Source organism: Notamacropus eugenii, chromosome 2 (genome assembly GCF_028372415.1).
Source record: "Notamacropus eugenii isolate mMacEug1 chromosome 2, mMacEug1.pri_v2, whole genome shotgun sequence".
NCBI classification, from domain to species: domain Eukaryota; kingdom Metazoa; phylum Chordata; class Mammalia; order Diprotodontia; family Macropodidae; genus Notamacropus; species Notamacropus eugenii.
In genome coordinates, this window is record NC_092873.1 from 110841016 (window position 1) to 110859342 (window position 18327).

An 18327-nucleotide genomic window follows, 5' to 3' on the forward strand; every position below is an offset into this window, starting at 1 on the left:
CAGCAGCAACCAGGTGAGTGTCAAGGAATTCCTTGACCAAGGCTAGGTGCTTCAAGATCCAGGATGACTATCAGCCTGAGTAGAAAGACTGAGATGCAGATGGAGAGAAGGTGCTGGCATGAGGGAGAGCAGAGGCTCCAATCTATCCCTTCTTTAGGGGAGCTTCAAGATTCCATCACTCCTTCCGTCCCCACCTAATTCCTTTCCACAAACTGATTGCTCAAATGATGATTTATAATTTTAAACAGGTCTATGTTTAAAACATAACTCCATTAGGTTTTGGTTTTAGTTGACTTTTCTTCCTTGCTAGAAGAAAGCTCTCAGCCCCAGGTCATTTAGGACAATTAGAAGAGACACCCTTTTTTATACTGTGTGACGTTCTTAAGGAAATGCCTTAAAAACATCCCTAATTGGAAAAGTGTGTATGTAAGATAAGTGACAAAAGAAGAAAGTGTTGGCATAGTTCTTTTCTGTGGGGTATCGTGACTCATGACTTTTATATGAGAAGCGAGGATAACAGGAAAGGAGCATATGTTCACAACTAAAAGATCATTTTGAAATTCTCATGTTGCCGTCATTATCTTAACAAATGTCTAATTTATTCTAAAATCTCAAATTCACCAGGACTATGCTCTCTTGGAGATTTATGCTAATATTGATAAGCAGAGGATCTATCAGCCTTATGTTAGCAGGGATAATTACAAGGATACATATTTTATAAATATATACACAGGCATTTAGGCATATATAAGTAGTCTGCTGCAAGAAATACTGGATTGGGCATTGGAAGACCTAAGTTCAAAACTTCACTCAGCCATATCCATATACACAAAATTCATTCAGTCAACAAATACCTATTACGTGCAAGGCATGGCGAACAAGAGTCTGTCTGCCACCTTTTGGCACATATTGACTGCGGGATCCTCAGCAAGTCACCTAAGATTTCAGATTTTTGTTATGACTTTCAATTTCACAGTAGGTTCCTATCTTTATTTACAGAGATTTTCCTCACTGGGAGTTCCTTATACTGATGAAATTATGCCTGGTCCTAGGGGGGGAAACATTTTACATATAAATATATATATGTATATATATATGTGTGTGTGTGTGTACATGTATATATACACACACACATATACACACACATATGCATGTATACCCATATACATGCATATGTGTATATGTGCATACATGTACACACAATGTACTGTGATAAAGCACCAAGGATATAAAAATTAAGAGTCCCTGCTCTGAAAAAAGCCTATATGCTGCTGAACAGAAACACATATGTCCAGAGAAGTAAATGCAAAGTGATCAGAAAGTGATTTAGGGACAGGGAGATATACTCATGATTGGGATCACAAAAGGTCCTATAGGATACATCATTTGACCTGAGCCTTGAAGGAATCTAGAAATTCCAAGAGGCAGAGAGGTAGTGGAAGAGCCTTTCAGGGATGGAAGACAGCCTCAGCATGGAAGTGGGCAATGGAATATTGAGCACAGGGAATAATTCAGCCAGAGTGTAACATGTATGAGGGTGATTATAGTAAAACCACTCTAGAAAGATAGATTGGAGTCAGCCTGTGAATGACTTTTAATGATAAAGAGTAAGTTTGTGTTTTATCCTAGAAGCCACTAGAACTTCTTGAGGAGAATATCATAGTCTGATCTGTGCTTTAGGAATATCATTTAGGCAGCTAAGTGGAGGACGTTTTGAAGTAGGAAGAAACTAAAACAAAGAGCCCCATCAGGAGACTGTAATAGTCTGGGCTGGAGGTGATGGGGACATGAACTAGGCAGGTAATTTTGCAAGTAGAGGGAAACAGAGAGATGTAAGAGATGATACCTTGGAGTTAAACCAATTAGACTTGGAATATCTGATGGGATATATAGAGTGAGTGTGAATGAGGGGTCAAGGATGAAACCAAGGTTGTGAAATTCAGTGACTAAAGAATAGTGGTACTCTAGCCTGCAGTATGCAGGTTTAGAAAAGGGTGGTGATGGAGTGGGAGAAATAATGAGCTCAGTTTTGTACATGCCAAGTTTAAAATGTCTATGAGCCTTCCAGGTAGAGATGACCATGAAGCAGTTCAGGAGAGCTGAGAAAAGTCCAGGAGAGAAGCGTGGGCTAGCTAGTTAGTTATGGATTTTAAAAATACATAATACACATACATATATAAATGTATATATATATTATATGTGTATATGTGTGTATATATGTACATACATATATATGGAGAGAGAGAGAGAGAGGAGAGCAAGATAAAGAGGAGAGAGAGAGAAAAAGAGACAAGAGAGGAAGGAGAGAAAAGGAAGGAGAGGGGAACATCTGTAAATATATGACAATCGAACCTGAATTGAAACAGAAAATTTCTCCAAGAGAGAAAGTGTGGATAGAAGATGGAATACTGGAATGTGTCCATACACAGGACATAGATGGTGAGACAGAAAAAGAGTATTACCTGTGTGGCCTTGGTTAAGTCCTTTTGCCACTCTGCACTTCAGTTTTCTTATTCATAAAATTTCAGTTTCAATAAATGATCACTAAATTCTTTTGGAGCTCTGAATGCTATGATATATGCATACATGTGTACACATGGAGGTATCAGGAGGACAAAACAAACCAAAACAAAAGAACAGCTGCTGGAATCCTAAGAGAATAAATTTATTTCCATACTTGGGAATTGTCTTTTCTACAGTAAACTGTAAAAGTGTAATTGAATTACCATGAGATTATATTTCCCTGTTGAGCATATTCTGGAAAAGATGTGAAACATTTTCCAGTAATGAGAATTCCTCTTAAAAAATGATTTTAGTTGGATGTTCTTCTCTTTCCCCAGGCAAAACTCCCAAGTTGCTTCACCTTTTGTAAGGACTAAAGCAGGGATTTTTAGTCCTTTTCTGAGATATGGACTCCCAGGCTAGTTTGGTGAAGATTATGAGCTTCTTTTCCAAATAATGCTTTTTAAATGCATAAAATAAAATGCATAGGATTACAAAGGAAAATCAACCAAAGTGATGTAAGGATGTAATTTTCTTCCAGTTCAGGTTCATGAACTTTGTGGATCCCAGTTGCTGGGCCTCCAGATTTAAAGGAAGACTTCTGTCTCCTCAGAAATAATCAACCAATATTTATTGAATACCATTCTCTATAGCATCTTTCCCATTTAGCTTCTCTTCTCACTTCTTAACATTCATTTCTAAAAGTTTTCAATTCCAAATTTTTCCCCTCCTCCTAGCCCCTCTGGCACTCATTGAGACTACAAGCAATGTGAAGTCACGTAAAATACAAACCCCCTAATTTCTAAACCTTAAAAAATCTACAAAGTACTCTGCTCTAGTTAGTAATTATAATGACTTCAAATGAAGTCAATTTCCTTGAGCAAAAGGACTCTACATTCTAACTGGTGAATCAAAACTAATATACAGAAAATAATTGTTTTTATTTTTCAATCTGACCTTCTATGACCACATTTGGGTTTTTCTTGGCCAAGATACTGGAGTGGGTTGCTATTTCCTTCTTCAGCTCATTTTACTGATGAGAAAACAGAGTGAAATGACTTGCCCAAGGTCACACAGGTCTGAGGACTGATTTGAACTCAGGAAGAGGAGACTCAAGGTGTGGCACTCCCACCTAGTTGTCCTTAAAGACAGAGAAAAATTAAGTCCTATAGTGTTGACTGTCTATGCTGCAGGAATTAAGAGAAACTAGAGCTCAGTGTGGGATAAATTAGTAGAAGAAAGCCTCATGCTTTCTTCTGAAAAGGATCATAAGATCATAGATTTCTAACTAGAAGTGATCTCAGATATTACTTATTTCAATCTTTCCTGTTACAGCTGAGAAAACTGAAGCCTGTTTTGGTTAAATGGTTTGTTTAAGTCACAGAGTCAGGGTCACAGAGACTTGGCAGGTCACAGAGGCACGTGAGAGGTGGTGGGAATAACGTTAGCAAAAGCCCCGGAGGGGATGGGAAAGGGAAAGTAAGACAGTCAGTCTAAGTAAAAAGCAAAGGATACACCTTGGGGAGTAATTGAAATGAAAAAGTTTAAAGTCAGATTAAGGTCAATAGATCTAGAAAGGATCCTCGGTGATCCCTATAATCTCACTACTCCTCATAAGGAAACAATGGAGGTTGTGACACCTAAGTTCCCACAGACAGAAAGAATCAAGGAAGGATTTGAACTCTTGTCTTCTCTCATACCAGGACTAACTCACTGTATCACAGAGAATCTTGGAATCATAGCAAATGAGTTGGACCTGGATGTATACTAAAGTCAACAGTCAAATCAATCTAGGTGTCATTCATTCATTCTTTCATTCCACAAATACTTATTAAGAATAGCTCCTGCGCAATATACTGTCAGGTACAAAGGGAGATACAAGAATGAATAAAATATAATGTTCTCCCTTAAGAAGCTCACAGACTGGTGGAATATTCATGGAGATAACCTCCTTTGGCTTGCTTCTTATATGCTTATGAGCTAACGGAAATTTTAAGTAGACTTTAAACAAAATGGACATTTATTTTATGATTTTTTAAAAAGTCACTGAATAGCTTTGAGTTATTAAAACATTTCTGATTTTGTTTATACAGGCAAGGATTTTCAAAGGTCAAATTTCCCCTTCTGTAATCACCTTTATATATCTATGTACAGTATTATTCTAGTTCTGTAAACAACCTTAAAATAGGCGATGATAATACCATCAGATTTAAACAGGGAAAGAGGTTCACATTTCTGAGTCTCTCCAGCCAGAATGGGATCTTTAAGCAAGGTCAATGGTCTTGGTAAAATGTTGCATTTTATAACATGGCTCTGAAACATGAACATGGTTTGGTTGTAGCTACTTCATCAAGGATAATATTTAAAAGGTTCCCTATGTAAAGATTCAGTGCCTCTAGAACATCGCACCTGGGGGTGGGTTAGATAGGAGAAGAGAAGTATGCATTAGGGGAGGAGAGGTAGATTTAATTTTCAGCAATTCAATTAATTTCAGTGCTGTTACATAAAAGATACAGTGTAGCACAGCTGGGCTAGGAGTCATGGAGACTTGGATTCAAGTTTAGTCTATGCATGACACATACTATCTCTATGACCTTGGGAGAACCACTGAAACTTTCAGTATCCCCAGGCAATTCTCTGTGACTATAGATTTCAGAGTTGGTATTAGTCTATGTTAGTGGAAGAAATTTCCTCAGGGAATTCCCTATGCCAATGAAGTCCATTATTTACATATATATATGTATATACATACACACACACACACACACACACACTACACACATACACTCTGGAGTTAGAAAAGTAAAAATAGCATTATTTCTGTCCTCAAAGATTTTGCCTACTAATTTTTACTACAGAAGGAAGGTCTAGGACATCTACCTATCTCAGCAGAGAACCAATGGTCTCCAAAGTGTGTGTGTGTATATGCATGTGTGTGTGTGTGTGTGTGTGTGTGTGTGCACGCATGCCAGTCATGGCTTGATCCCAAGAGTGCCTTGGTCTGACTTCAAGGATATGTGTTTAGTCAATAAGAAAATGAGAAGATGGGCTACATCCCTTCTCTTAGCCATCACCAGTTATAGGACTTCTAGTTGATTTCCAGTGCAACCATATATAGCTTCATCCCTCAAATCTTTCCAACTCCCTACCTCCACTTCCTCAGAAGCTCTCATCTTCCTTTTTCTAATCTAGACAGCAATCCCTCTGGGCAGTTATAAACTAACCACTGTCACAACAGTAGCTGTACAGATGCCATTAGGAAAATTCCATGTCCCAGAATACCCACCATCTGTCTCTTAGATCACCTGTTGAGTGTAGCAGGCATCCCTTGGAGGGCATTGTGGGGTGGGGATGCTTAAATAAGAATTCTACACACAGATTCTCCTTTTTTTTGGATAGAACAAAGTGATGCTCAAACAAATAAGGATTATTTCCTTCTTTATGCTTGTAACTTCAGCACCTAGCATGGGGCCTGGGACACAGCTGGTGCATAATCAATGCTTCTTGACCGACTGATAGATAAGCAGACCTAGGTGGGTTTTGATCCACATTTCAGATGTCATTACATTATTTCCATCTCCAAACCCATTAGTCTTACAGATTTCCCTGTTTCTGTTGAGGGTACCAGTATCCTTCCAATGACCCACGTTGGTGACATCTTTGACTCTTCATTTTCACTATCATTTTCACATGTTCAGTCAGTTGCCAAGTCTTGTTATTTCTAGCTCCACATGTTTTTCATCAGTCTCTTCACTATTCACACAACCACCCCACCCCCTGTACTTTAGGCTTTTGTCATCTCTTGGCTGGATTGTTATAATAGTTTCCTAATTATTCTTCTTGCTTCAAGTATCTCCTCTCTCCAATAAATCCTCCACAGAATTTCCAATGTGAGTTTTCTAAGTATAGGTCTAGTCATATCATTCCCCTAGTCAATAAATTCCCATGACCCACTATTGACTCTAAGGTCAAATATGATTTAATCTTTATCTCATCATAGGATCCTAGATTTAAAGCTGGAAGGAAACTTGGAGGTTAGATAGCCCAATTTACTCATTTTTCAAATGAGGAAACTGAGGCACAGAGAGGTTGAGTGACTTGCCCAGGGTCACACAAGCAGCAAGTATCTGGGGCTGGATTTGTTCTTCCTGAATCTAAGTCCAATTTTCTGTTCTTAGATAAGTTTCATAATGTATATAATTGTTTATGCAGAAGTACATGTATATAAATTATACATAAACACATATTAGAGGTATGTATTAAAACATTCTTACTGATAGGGATGCTCAGTCCACAAGTGCAGAGATCACTTCTCTGCCCCTATGGAAAGACATAACAGTTTGGTTTTCATATGGCAGATTCTCAAGTCTGACTGCCCTGGAGTGCTTAGCATACCAGCCAATCAAGCAAGCAAGAAACAAGAATTCATTAAGTACTTACTATGTTCCAGGCACTGTGGAGGGACAAAACCAACAATGATCTGAAAGTCAGGAGGCTAGGTGATAGTCCTAGCTCATTAACTCAATCTGTGATCATAAGCAAGTCATTCTCCTTCTGGGCTTGATTTTTATCTTTAAGAAGAGGGCATTGGACTCAACGTTCATTAAGATCCCTTCTAGCTCTACCAAGTCACAGAATTTGTCCACATCGCTTCCAAAAGTAGAAATGACCTGATTTCAAAACTTTCTTTGCAATTGTTCTTTTCTTTCAGTTCTGTTCCTGGCTACTGGTTGCTTTCTTGTGCTGCCAACAAGGTTAAAGTAAAGCTCTTTCCTAACACAGCTCTAAATGGGATGGGCCGCCAGAGCCTAGTTTGTAACCACAGAAGTCATTTATGCACTGGAAAAATCTTTGCTAAATTAGGACCTGAGAAAGGATGAACTCTTAATCACTGAATTATCAGACCTCAGACAGAATATATCCATTCCTTTGTGCATTTCTCTTCTCTACTATTATAACAAGGAGTTTCAAACTCTGCTGAAATTTACCTTTCCATTGAATGTAGTTGTCTGTGTTGGCCAAGGTTTGAACCATGCCAAGAAAAGATCAAAGGAACCTCTTAGACAAGGTGATGTATTCTATACCAAATGAATAAAATATTCTCCCTTGCCCTTCCCCCTCCCCATGAGCTCCTCAAATAGGTATTGTATCTAAGTTCAACCTATTGAGAATTCTATCTATCCTTCTAATTTCAGCTCAATCCTGCCTCTGTCATTTCTTTGCTATGTCAGGACTTCTTGAACTTTCGCCTCTTGCAACCCCTTCAATGCTTCTCAAACTGTGGGTCCCAATTCCATATGATCTTGGCTAAGTCACTTAATTTCTCCAAAGTTCAATTTCTTCATCACTAAAATGAAGGACATAGCCTGGTTGGCCTCTGAGGATGTTTCCAGGTCTATATATATGATCCCATGAACCTCTTTGATTTCTTCTTCAACTATGCTAGTCATCATCCATTTCTTTCTTCTCTGAATTCACCCAACTCTTTGTTTCTATCATAAAATCTAGCATAATTGCAATTATTCTGCCTTGAATTCTTCTCTAATGGCCTCTTGTGAGTAAATTTGACCTCTCCAATTAGAATGGATAGTTCCTGAAGACAGCAACCATTTCTCGTACTTTTCCCAATATGGCAGTTGATGAATAAATACCTACTGATTGGTTGGTCAATGAATCTGTTATTACTGAGAATTACATGAAAATTGGCAACTGCTGAACAAGTATATTCATACATTCATTCATTCATCAGATATTCATTATCCAAGAGGATATCACAAACATAAACAAATATAATAAAAAAAGGTAAAATAAAAGTACTATGGAAGGTATAAGGGACTATCTTTACCTAATTTTATCAATTTCTTTCCTTCCTTTCTTCCCACCCCACTCCCAACAAACAGAAACACAGACAGAAACACACACACACACAGATTTCCATTTCCTCCAAGGATAAGATATAGCAGGGAGCTGTCCAGCAGAAGCTAAATTTTAAATTCTGAAGTAGGACAATCCTCTCACGCAAAGACATGAAAACATTTATGTCCATAAAACACTACGCACATCAAAATTTCTCTGAATTTTTGATGAACTTTAACCTCCTTGCTCAACAGGCATCTGAAACATCCACATTTTTCCAACCCACAACTTTGTCTTCTCCTTGAATTCTGTTGGTTTTCTGATACCTACTGGCTATTCTGAGGTAGAAAGTTTTTGGCTCTAGCCCTCTACTTAGCATTCCACAGTTATGATAATTGACTCTTTCTTCTGGATAATTGACTTGCAGCTTCTGATTCTCCCTAGTGAAGAACTTCTAACCATGACCTTTTCCTTTCTCCTTGGTTCTTGGATCCTCAGTTTGAGCTATGGAAGACTCCACACTCCAACTATTGCAGTGGACCACCTACCCCCTCCAAATAACATCACAACGCAATGTGGCACTAGGTAGCACAACAGATAGAGTGCTGGGTATGGAGTCATGGAGACCTGAGTTCAAATCCAATCTCAGGCACTTAATAGCTGTGTGACCATGAACAAGTGATTTAACCTCTATTTGCCTTAGTTTCCTAATCTTTAAAAGAGAGAGAGTAAAAGCATTTACCTCCTAGGGTTATCATAAGGAAAAATAATAATTGTAAAGTGCTTAGTGCAGTGACTGGTACATGGTAAGTACTCTATAAATTATTATTACAACAGCTTCTTATATGAGCAAGTAAGGGAAAATATGATTATGACCATTGTACAGAAGGGGGGCATTAAGGTTCCCAGAGGCAGATGGTACTCCCCTGCTATTCCTATTCTTATCTAGAACATCACACTCATCCCTATGAACATATATATATATATATATATATATGTATGTATGTATATGCATATATATATTCTGAAGTTCTAAAATCAACCAAATCAATTGGAGTAGACTTACAAAGTGATTCTTAGACTCTCTGAATATGAAGTTACATATGGCACACAAGACGTTATGTGGGTGCTTAAAATTTTTGAGATATGTGTGTGTGTGTGTGTTGTATGAGATAGACAAAGAGAGGTAGAGATAGAGAGGCATAGAAATGGAGAGACAGAAGAGAGAAGGAGATAGAATGAGAGGAGAGTTTAACCTGGGCATTTTTTTTTGTAAAAAAATTTTTTTAGCTTAATAAGTCATTGTAAAAAATAAATTTTAAATATATTCCATGCGGGCTATTCTTGGTGGTATGAGATCCTTTGAAGACTCTGTAGTTCAGAAAATATATACAGGCTGACATGTCTCTGTGGTACTAGGGCAGCACAGTATGAACCATTGTCTAAGAATGATATAGATAGTCATCAATTATGAGAATGGTAATGATTCCAATAAAGGAACACCAGGCCCTACACAGCATTCTTGTCAGCTGGGGTCTAGCCTAAGGTAATAATCTAGGAGAGCCCTAAGGGTTATATATTCAGTGCTGAATATTGCATTCTATTTCACACCTATAAACTAGAACACCACTTTCCTTTCTTTGCTAAGTAATTCAATAAGTCATCACACCATGAGTCACCTACATGTGGAGAACCAGCATCAACCAAAAAGCATCCTCACCCACCCTTTTTATTGTTCAACATCTGATATGTTGCTGTACACATTGGGGTGCTCAGATGAAATATCATATTCTTCATTCACCACTTTTCGATTTTACTGATTAAAAGTGATCTCATCTCTGGAAGGAGGGAAAGAGGGAGGGGAGAAGAAGGAAGGGGAGAGAAGGAAGGAAGGAAGGAAGGAAGGAAGGAAGGAAGGAAGGAAGGAAGGAAGGAAGGGAGGGAGGGAGGGAGGAAGGGAGGAAGGAAGGAAGGAAAGAAGGAAGAAAGGAAAGAAGAAAGGAAGGATGGAAGGAAAGAAGGAAGGAAGGAAGGATGGAAGGAAGGAAGGAAGGAAATGCATTCATTAAGTATTTATGATGTGCCAAACACTGTGCTAAACATTGGAGATACAAATTCAATAGAGAAACATGCCTTGACCTCAAAGAGCTTACATTTTATTAAGGAAAGACAACATATATAGGGGAATAATAGCCAGAGTTTGCCTTGGAAATCACTTGTACGATGAGTGGGTTAACAGATAAGTTCACTGACATGCCCTTTCCAGAGGCAATGCCAATATTCATTTAATCACTCAAACATAAGATGCTCAAAGTAAGAGTTAGAATTGGGGGGTGGGGTGAGACTTGCTTGAATGGTAAGGTAGAAAATGGACAGGGTGAAGATGGAGGACATAGTTCCAGGAAGTTAAGAGCAAAGTAGCTTAGCTCTTCCTGGGCATCATCTGAATGTTCAGAGTACTTAGTTTATGCCTCTCTTGGGGTTATTTTTTTTAAAAACTCACAATCCAATAAATATTATGGCTACTCGTGGCTTTTTATTATCTCTTTCACTAGATTGTAAACTCAGGGCAGAATGAGAAATAGCTTCTTCACTTTTGCATCATTCATAGTGTCTTGCATAAAAACTGTTGATTGAATAATTCCATCCTTTCATTCAGTGCCATAACTAGAGACTGAGATACCCAAAAAAAATTCAGAAAGGGCTTCACTACACTTGGTTATTTGCTCCCTCAAAAAAAAAATACAAACAAGAAAAACAAACTCCCAAACCTCCTGTGTAGGGTGGGAAACTACTTAAATAGCATTGATATCTTTGGGGGGAAAGGGGTCTTTTTAGGTTTATTTTTTCATGCAGATTACAAATATATTAAAATTTGTTAAAACTAAACTAATTGATCTTTAGCAAAGTCCTGAAAGTTTAGAGGATTTAGGTGAAGTAGGTATTTATTATAAGTAAAGACAGTATTTTATGGGTCAGGGATCTAGAATTATAGGGCTTTTAAAGGTCATCTAGTCCAACTCCCTCATTTTACAAATGACAGGACTTTGGTCAAAAGACATTAAGTGACCTGTCCACTGTCATACATATAGTATCAGAGGTAACTTGAAGCCAGGTCTTCTACTGCCAGAGCCAACGCCCACGACACTATGCCATAATACCTTTCATTCTTCAGAGGTCACTAAGAATGCTAAATGAATAAATACTCTTTAATATTAGACTCTTGAATGAGTTGGCAGAGGACTACCTGTAGATGCCACATGGTGCTTGTGTGTGTGTATATGTGTGTGGTGAACATATATATACACAAATATATATACGTAGATGTGTGTGTGTGTATATACATATATGTATTGAGAGAGAGACAGAGAGAGAGTTAGTTTTAAAGCAGTGCTCTTGAGGATACTCAAGCTTCGTAATTGCCCAAGCCTTGGGGCCACTTGGCACAGTATTGAGAAAACACCATGAACAGCATTGAGGAGCTCTTGCATATCCCACAGACCTAAATATCTTCTGGAAAGGCTCCAGCTCCCAAATCACTCTGATCATCAACTCCCTCCTGCCCTTCCAAACAGATGACTCTCCCCCTCCTCTAAGAATGGTGAAACAGATTGAGAACAAGGAGAACTTTGACTCAGAGTTGAAAGATGCTGGAGAATAATTAATAGTAGTTGACTTCTTTGTCACATGGTGTGGATCTTACAAAATGATCAAGAATTGATTTTATTTACTTGTGAAAAGTATCCAGACATGATCATCATAGAAGGGGATGTAGCTGTCTGTCAAGATATTGCTATACAATGCAAAGTGAACGTTTCAGTTGTACAAAAATGGACAAAAGGTGGGTGAATTTCCTGGAACCAATAAGGAAAAGGTCAAATCAACTATTAATGAACTGAAAATAATCATGGATCCTATAAACAATGCAAGTGACTGTCAGTTGTCTAAATTATGTAGCTTATCAATTTTTTTCTAGTTCAAAAAAGATCAAGGGTAACAAAAATATATATCCAAATGGCAGCAAATCCCAAAGACAATAAAATGTAAATCCTACCTTTTTAAAAAAAAAAAAAAGAAAAAGAAAGAGAAGCAGTTGGGGCAAGTCACTGCATAAGAGTAGTTGGCTTTTTGTTTTGTTTCATTTTTTCTCTCATCAGCCAAGATATTTACTCTAAATAGCAGGCAGGCTGTCAGTGCCAGCTGAGACCCATCAGCCCTGCTTGGACAAGGTGAGCTAATAAGGCAGATAGTTTCTGGCAACTGTTAGACAAACAAACATCTTCCGTAATGGGTGCCTCATCAAAAAACTCCCCAAACCATTGTACTTCCTATGGTTCCATGACCTTAGTCTCACTAACTTTTTAGGATTCCCCTTCTGTGCCTCTTGAAATATCACATACAGATACCCCCAGCCTTTAATTTGAGCAAAAAACTAGATCTGGATTCAGATTGTTGGCGTTGAGCACCATCATCATCATCATCAACAGCCTTTACATAATGCTTTATGGTTTGCAAAGTACTTTACAGATGTTACCTCATTTTATTCTCATAACAACCTTGGAAGATAGGTGCTATTATTATCCCCATTTGCAGACAAGGAAACCAAAGCTGAGAGAGGTTAAATAACTTGTCCAGGTCACATAGTCAGTGTCTGAGGCATGATCTGAAACCAGGTCTTCTTGAGTCCAGACCTAGCACTCTGTTCGCTGCACCACATAGCAACCTGTTTGACTTGGGACAAGTCACATACCCTCTCTGAGCCTCATTCTCTTCAGCAATACAATGAGGAGGATTGAACTAGATCAGTGGTTTCCCACCCAACCTTTACATCAAGTTTGAGGGATGGGGCTAGTGCTGCAAAATTATTGTTAGGGGGTGCATATATCCCTGTGTGAATGTGTCAATTCTTCTATGGACTAAAAATCATATCCTGTACATTTATGTATTATTTAGCTGTCATTCAGTCATGTCCAACTCACCATGACCCCATTTGGGGTTTTCTTGGCAAAGATAGTGGGGTGGATTGCCATTTCCTTTTCCACCTCATTTTCAGATGAGGAAACTGAGGCAAATAGGGTTAAAGGACTTTCCCAGACTCACATAACTAGTAAGTGTCTGAGGTCAGATTTGAACTCAGGAAGATGAGTCTTGATGTATTACTATTTTTCAAATGTATGCTGACATTATTTAGTTCATATAGGTACAATAATATTGCAAGAAGGGATCTAGAAAGCAAAGATAAAGATTACAAAATCTTGGACAATAAATTGAAGACCTTAAAGGCACAGAGGGCCATTTAGTTATTGCTTACAGATGAAGCCAAAGTATTCTGAAAAGAAAGGCATATTGAGGAAGAAAAATGTGTTCCAGAAGATAGTGAGTGAGAATGGGATTTGAATTTCTTGACCAAAACTTAAAATTCAGCAGGATCAGGTTCCTGTCCAGGGTACACTGACCAGGGTATACACTAGCAAGGGACAGTAAGACGACTGCTGAGTTGGTTGGTTTTAGTTTGAATTTTCTTTGTTACAATAGAGAACTGAATTGGGAACATATTGGGAAATGATTCTGATGTTAAAAAAAAGAAAAGGAAAACATAAATAAAAGTTATAAATTGGAGGGGAGGGAACAGCAGGAACACAAATCCATGTTGTTATAGCTTCAGCAATGTAGGTCAGCTTATCAAGCCATTCTCTGAGTACTACAACAAAATCCTCATGTGCTTATCACTTCAAAAAAAACTGCCTAGACTTACAAATCTAATCAAGAGGGCTTTAAATGAAAAATGAAAGGGGATAGAGAGAAAATGTCTACGTATGCATTGCGTGTATGTGCATATGTATGTACATACATGTGTATGTGTGTGTGTGTGTGAGTGCTCATTGATGGGCCAACAATAGGCCAAACACCACTTAATGGTTATTTTTTGGACCCTGATGGCTCGCAATGAATGCACATAGTAATTGTTTCTCTTTAGGCCAACAACCCTGTTGGTCTTCCCTTCCCCGTTTGATTTTTTTTTAATTAAAGGGGCCATCCCTTGACTCCTTAAATAGGTCTAATCACTGAATGGGCATTACTTCAGTAAAAGTGAGAACCTGAAAAGACCTTACCTTAAAAGGGCCAAGGTCTCCTGTTGCATCCTGGGCCATCTCCAGTCATCCTGATGAATATCTGGTCACTGGACCCGGATAGCTCTGGAGGAGAAGGTGAGGCTAGTAACCTTGCAGAGTCCTCCTGCACTCCGATCAAAGTCAACTCCAAGTCATGTCATCATCTCCCTGATGTCATGGTCCTCTTTTAGAAAGGACAAACCACAATCTGTGTGTGTATGTGTATGTATATATGTATGTATATACACACATATATACAAATGTATGTGTGTATGTATACACTTATACATGTATGTGTGTATGTATATATGTACATGTATGTGTATGTGCGTGTATATATATACAAACATACACACACATACTTCCATGAATTTTAAGTAAACATGAATCCTGTAAATAATATGAACTGTCAGCTATTTAAATGATGTCACTTTAAAAAATACACAAATACTTCTGTGTGGATATATATGTATGTGTGTATATACATACGTTCATATACACACATACATATATGTATAAATGTATGTATGTGTATATGTGTACACACATATCCGCACACACATAAAAGCACACCCATATACAGTTATCCTTTCTATATCACAGGGATGGTGCCCCCTGTGATTCAAATGAAATATTTTGGCCCTCCCTTCTTACCAGAGAAGTCTGAATTTTTTTTCTTTTTCTTTTATGAGGTGTTTACAGTACCTTACTGTAAAATATGGGCCAAGTATTTGATCATGGACTATATTATACAATACTATACATATATTTATGCGTTTCTAAACTTTTTCTGTGTTATTTGCTGGCCTTTGTGTGCCATCTGCAGGTTCCGCAAAACTCCTATTTAATTTCTTATGCTGACCTATGGTATATCAAAACTTGGATGGGAAAAACTGTGATGTGGAAGGGAGAAATATGTATTTGCATATGCCTCAGATGTCTGTACATGAACGCAGAAAGTGCAGCTAACATGCAAGAATGATACATCCTAATGCAAAAAAGAAAGTTTAACCTCAGGTGTCAAGGAGGGAGAACAGAAATTCATGACTGATGTACGGTCCTGGAAGGGTATACCTTACGCAAAGGGAAAAAGTTAAGTGAGAAAGTGGAGAAGGCAAAGTCAAGAGTGAAATGCTATTGCATTAAAAAGATATACTCATATAAAGAAATCTAGGAACCAAAGGGAGAAGAATGGTAGAGATTATTTGAGTAAAGAAGAACAAAAGTATTACTGTTGTTTGAGCATGTTATGGAGCGGCTGTGCTGAAAAAGGAAACAGGAGATCAGAGAAATAGATTGCAGGCCAGCACCAGAGACATGACATAGTAGTGGTAGAGGATCTAAAATGATCTAGACATGTACTGGACCTTTCTCTTTGTCAAAATCAAGCAAGTTCATTTCCTGGCTTGGCTTAATGATAATTTCATCCTTCAAAATGCAGTGGAACCAAAAAAGGGAACTTCTATTCTGGAAAGAAATCTCACTAAAAAAAGGGAAACAGGTTCCAGAGGGTGAGGAGTGACTATTCCATTTTAATTTGTTCTAGAGGAGAGAAAAGTCACATGTACCCCAGATTTTGGAGAATACATTTCAAAAAATTCAAAGAAAGGATAGCTAGGGAGAAATTACATTGTATAAGGGGGGGTCAGCCCTGGAGGTGTGGGAATCTCAAGAATGATATTCTGAAGACAAAGAGAAACAATTCTAATCAGGAGGTGATGGGAAAATTGTTTAAGGAGATCCATAGAAGATGTGTGCAGAAGATGGAAGCAAGACCATGTTAACAGTGGATGAATATAAAAGTATGTCATGGTACTCTAAGAATAGTATCAGAAATAATAAATTCAGAATGAGCTGAAGGGGGTGAGAAAGCTAAGGGCAACAAAAAGGTTTGAGGTGTGTTGTTTTAAACTGGGAAAGAGGAGAATCAAGAAAAGGGAAAGACCACTTCCATATGGGGGAGATGGGGTGGGATGGTAACTCACAGATAAGGGAAATAAAAACTATTCACCTCTTATTTTGCTTTTATTTTTCTACCAAAGAGAATAATTTTTGTAATGGAAAGGACAGAGTGATAATGGCTAAGAGGATGTTAACACCCAAGGTAAGTTGGAAGCAAGCATCTAAACTGCTATCACTGAAGGTAGCACAATGCAGAGAGCACCAGACCTGCAGTTAGAAAAACCAATCTTTGCGAGTTCAAATCTGGCTTCAACCACTTACTAGCTGTGTGACCCTGGGCAAGTCACTTAACCCTATTTGTCTTCCTTTTTTCATCTATAAAATTTGCTAGAGAGGGAAATGACAAACCACTCCAGTAGCTTTGCCAAGAAAATCCGAAATAGGGTCACAAAAAGTCAGACACAACTGAAAAATGACTGAACAAGCTGTTGATTAGATCAGACTACTAGGCCCAGATAACCATATCCTAAGGGACTGAAATAACTAGCAGATGTGGCAATCCAGGCATTTTTTATGATATTTGAAAGATTAGGGAGAATAGCTCTGGAGACAAGTAAATACTCCCTTGATGTTCCCAAAAGGGAAGAAAAGGAAACCTGCCAACTAATTGTAGGTTAGAAAACTTGACTTCAGTTCTTGTCAAAATTCCTGGATATATTTTGGATTAGTGACCATCTAGGAAGGGAAGTGGTCAGAATACAGAGTGACCATGGTTTCAAGAGTTTATCATAGGATCATGGAGAGCTGAAAGACCTTGGCAGTTTTTAGTCCATTTTATACATAAGGAGAGTGAAGCCCACAGAAGTTACTTGCCCAAGGTCAAATGAGCAGTTAGTGGCAGAGCCAAGATTTGAACCCAGACTCCCTGACTGTAAACCTAATGTTCTTTCTACTGTTCCAGAACAAGCTAACCATACTTCTTTTTCTGATAGGTCAGGCTAGACTGTGAGAGAAATGCTAAAGCCCTAGTTTCTCCTACTTGTCGGATAAGCATCTGACACACTTGTTATTCTAGTGGAAAGGACAGAAAAATGTAGACTAGACAATAATACAAGTAAGCGAATTCAGAAGTGGTTGAATGGGCAGAATAATCATGAATAGTTCAATGTCATCCTGGAAACCTAACACAGGTGGAATATTCCAGGTGGATATTCTTGATCCAGTGCTGCTTAATGTGATTGTCTATGTCCTTAAGGTATAGATTACATAAATACAAAATTTTCAGATGATATAAAACTAGAAAGAATAATTAACAGACCACATGACTGAATCAAGGTCCAAAAAGACCCTGACAGGCTATAACCAAATAAGGCAACATTTATAAGGGAGAAATGTAAAGTCTTACATTTGGGTTCAAAAAAGTCAACTTCACAAAGCACATGATGAAGGGAGATCTGAAATACATCTTGGGCTTTCAATGTCTCAGCTTAATATGAGTCTGCAGCGTACTATAGCAGGCATTCTTAGAGCTGCGTTAAGAGAGATACAACATCCAGAATGAGGGAAGTGAATACACCTTAGTCTTAGCACATCTGAGTTTTTTGATTAGGTTCTGGGAAACACGTTTTGGGAAGGACATTCATAAACTGCAGAGCACCAAGAAGAGCCAAGTCTGGATAGTGAAGAACCTATAAGGGGATTCATTACAGCAACTAGGCACTTTTTTAAGCTTGGAAAAATAGGATCTTTGTCAGGGATGGCAGGAATTGAGATGGAAGCTATCTTCAAGTATTTGATTTGTTCTGTTTAGCCCTAGGTAACACCCACTACCACCAGGAGTGTCCTTCCCTCCCTTCTTTCCCCGTTTTGTCTTTTCTCCAATCTGGTCCATCCAGAACCCATCCTGGATGGTCAAGAAACAGGAGGACCCACCACCACCAGGGATATTTTCTCC

At 38.2% G+C, this 18327-nt stretch overlaps 1 pseudogene; it reads left to right on the top strand.

Moving 5' to 3' along the window:
* Positions 1–11956: 11956 nt before the first annotated feature.
* On the top strand, positions 11957–12562 carry LOC140522794 (thioredoxin pseudogene; annotated as a pseudogene).
* The last annotated feature ends 5765 nt before the right edge of the window (positions 12563–18327 follow it).